The sequence below is a fragment of the Octopus bimaculoides genome, chromosome 21 (assembly GCF_001194135.2).
Source record: "Octopus bimaculoides isolate UCB-OBI-ISO-001 chromosome 21, ASM119413v2, whole genome shotgun sequence".
Classification (NCBI taxonomy): domain Eukaryota; kingdom Metazoa; phylum Mollusca; class Cephalopoda; order Octopoda; family Octopodidae; genus Octopus; species Octopus bimaculoides.
In genome coordinates this window covers 37,218,765-37,222,101 of record NC_069001.1, presented here as the reverse complement: position 1 = coordinate 37,222,101, position 3,337 = coordinate 37,218,765, and the positions used below count along the sequence as shown (strand labels likewise).

General features: G+C 37.0%; 2 protein-coding genes across 2 annotated transcripts in view; one reads left to right on the top strand and one right to left on the bottom strand.

The window, feature by feature from the left end:
- The window catches only part of LOC106868788 (UBX domain-containing protein 11), a 147,774-nt gene that overhangs the window by 116,185 nt on the left and 28,252 nt on the right, over window positions 1–3,337 (bottom strand). The gene's annotated exons all lie outside the window — the stretch shown is intronic.
- The window catches only part of LOC106868817 (zinc finger protein 208), an 8,499-nt gene continuing 7,332 nt past the window's right edge, over window positions 2,171–3,337 (top strand). The window contains exon 1 of the mRNA XM_052975527.1: window positions 2,171–2,637. The gene's annotated coding sequence lies outside the window, so the exon portion shown is untranslated. The remainder of the gene's footprint in view (window positions 2,638–3,337) is intronic.

Below are 3,337 nucleotides of genomic sequence, written 5' to 3'. Positions count from 1 at the left end.
TTAGCGCACCACTGGTACAGGTGACAACACGATTTTGAATTCACTTGCCCAAACAGGTTTTCGCAAGCCGAGTTTAGTCTCCCATGAAGGAAAGGTACGAACAAGTTGGCTGGCTACACTTCTGGCAGAGGCCTCGGATTATGGTCTAAGGTGGCTTGCCAGGTCTTCTCACACACATCATATTTCCAAAGGTCTTGCTCATAAGACATTGCCTCGGTGAGGCCTAATGTTTGAAGGTCATGCTTCAACACCTCATCCCAGTTCTTCCTGGGTCTACCTCTTCCACAGGTTCCCTCAACCGCTAGTGTGTGGCACATTTTCACACAGCTATCCTCATCCATTCTTGCCACATGACCCAACTAGCATAATCGTCTCTGTTGAACACGGCAACTGATGCTTCTTCTCCCAAGGTACTTACACTCTGCCGAGTATGCACACTGTCATTACACATCCATCGGAGCATACTGGCATCATTCCTTGCGAGCCTACGCATGTCCTCGTCAGTCACAGCACATGTTTCACTGCCATGCACCATGGCTGTTTGTACACATGTGTCATACACTCTCCCTTTTACTCTGAGCGAGAGGCCCTTTGTCACCAGCAGAAGTGAGAGCACTCTGAACTTTGCCCAGGCTATTCTTCTTCTAGCAGCTACACTTTCAGCGCACGCTCCCCTACTGCTAACTTGGTCACCTAGATAACAGAAGCTATCAACTACGTCTAGTGTTTCTTCCTGGAATGTGGCAGAAGTTGTTTTCTCCACATTTTCAGTGTTTATTGCTCCTGAACATCTGCCACATACAAAAACTAACTTCCTAGTTAGCCTTCCTTTGATATTGCTGCACTTCTTAAGTGTTATAGCTTACACTGGGTACATCTTATAGAGTTGCTACCTACGCCTTTTCTACAGATCGAGCAGGGCCATCTACCTGAAGGGGTTTTTATTTCAATTCGTTGAAACTCATCTATTCTCTAAAATAATTGTTTCTTGTTTGTTCCAACCTTACAATGACTAACCTTGTTTCTTGGCTATACATATTTCGTACTTTTCTCTAAAATAATTCTTCCTTGTTTGTTCTACCCCTTAAAATGATCTCCCGGGTGATTTAGGTAGAAATAACTCTAGGGGTATCAAATTATTTGATCAGGTGAAGAAAGTTACAGAGAGGGTCATAGCCTTGAAATGACCTTCCGTGATGCTTTAGATAGAAATAACTATAGGGGTATCAAATTATAGGATCAGGTGAAGAAAGTTACAGAGAGAGGGTCATAGCCCAAGTGTCTATCTTTCGATTTGATGTGAAGAAACGTCAAGTAAAAGCACATGGGTTTTGTTTACATCTAATCGGCTTACCCTAACCCTAAACCTAACTCTAACAGGCGGATTAGATGTAAACAAAACCCACGTTTCTTTACATCAAATCGAAAGATAGCCAGAAACGCGTTTTCAAAATTCTAATACGAATTACCAAAGAAGAAAAAAATTTCAAAATTTAAATCCGCCCCAACCGGAAATCTGACAAGCTAGAAACAACAACCAAACAGAGGATCAACTTTCTAAATACGAATTACCAAAAGAGACAAAAAAAAATTTTTAATGTCATTTTGTTGTGAGTGCGCGCAAAAAATCTCATTTTTCCATACCTCACTTAATTCCCAAAACCCTCAACCACATGTTGCGTTATGTTCGTTATGAAACATTAGTAGAGAAAACACCTTGATTTCAAATCTTGTCATAGGGCGGAGAGGTGGGAGTATTTATTTTATTTTTCAGAATCACAATCTCCGTATTTTGCTACGTATTTCGCAAAAAAATTTTTTTTTAAATTTCAGTGAAAATGTAAGAAATTTATCGCTGAGGGGTTAAAAGGGGTGGATTTAAATCTTGAAATGCAGATTTTTTTTGGCCCTCCATATAGTGTGTTCCTGTAAAAAAAAGAAAAACCAAAAGAGTCGCAAAGGAGGTACTGTCCATGATCTTTACCTCCGCTTAACTGTAAATTTTGTAATATGGAAAGAAGAAAAGTGTACGCATTCGACGGATCTTTTTCCTCGAAATCTTCTATCTCAAAATTAAACTCCAAATACCTTATTCCATCTCAATATTATGAAGAAATGATTACCTCCCTTGTGAGTGCTATCATCACTAAGGAAACAACGTGTATATGTATTTATATATTTGTGTTTTGCGTGTGATTATTAAAATAATAATCAAAATTAACACAGAAAGGTAATTAGCATTTTCAGCTTTATAAAATATTCACGTGTTCCAGTAAAATGGCTGACATTATTATGGAATGCAAATCTATATACGTGTGTGTATATATATGCATGTTTACATATATGTTTACGTGAAGGTGTTTCAGGACATTTGCTAACGAACACGTCTCTATGCGCATGCTCCGACTTCAGCCTGCCATTGTCAAAGACAGTCGATATTTCAATCGAATAAAGTCTTAAGAATAATATATTAGTTTGAAATAATTATCGAAAAAGAAAAAGGAATATTTAACTATCATATATTCATACACACACACTCAGATATATAAATAACGGTAAAACTTCTCTATTGGTCAACTCCATTATCTACCTATCAATGACCACCACAACTGATTCGTAATAACTGATTTATACGAGGTATCTTTCATGTTTTCTTCATTCAATCGAGGTTTCTCGACCTCTTACTATAATGGTCTGTGATGTTTTGGTTTTGTTTTGTTACTATGTAGTATTCACTTTGTTATAATTTAGGGGATATTTTAATTCAGTTAACATTTATTTTTGGTGTTGTTGCTGTTAACTTATCTTCCGATTTAAATAATTTGTACTATTTTCGATTAATGTTTACAATATTACCCGGAAACGAAATTTTTAAAAATGTAGTGCAACGGGTGCAAAACAATTTGTAGGAAACAAATATGAAAACAAAAATGCGCGGAAAGCAATGAGATGAGGAGAGGACTTCGAAAAATTCACAAGATCCGAGTTTTTCCCTCATAACTTTTAGGAAAATGGTTTTTTTTTTTTAATGAATTTTATATAAATACCTTTCAAACGACATACATTACAGTTATAGAGAAATTTGTTGGTAAAATCTTTTCCGAGGGGGTAGGGAGAGGACTTCGGAAAATTCACAAGATCCGAGGTTTTCGCCCTTAACTTTCAGGAAACTTTCAAACGACATGCATTACGGATGCCTAATGTGTAGTAAGCCCCTTATTTTTGTTCGGAAAAAAAAGGGGTTAAACTAAAGCGTTTGACCCGAGCACAAAAACAAAAGAAAAATAGTGTAATAGGTGTAAAACAACTTGCCGTAAACGAATATGAAAAAAAAAAA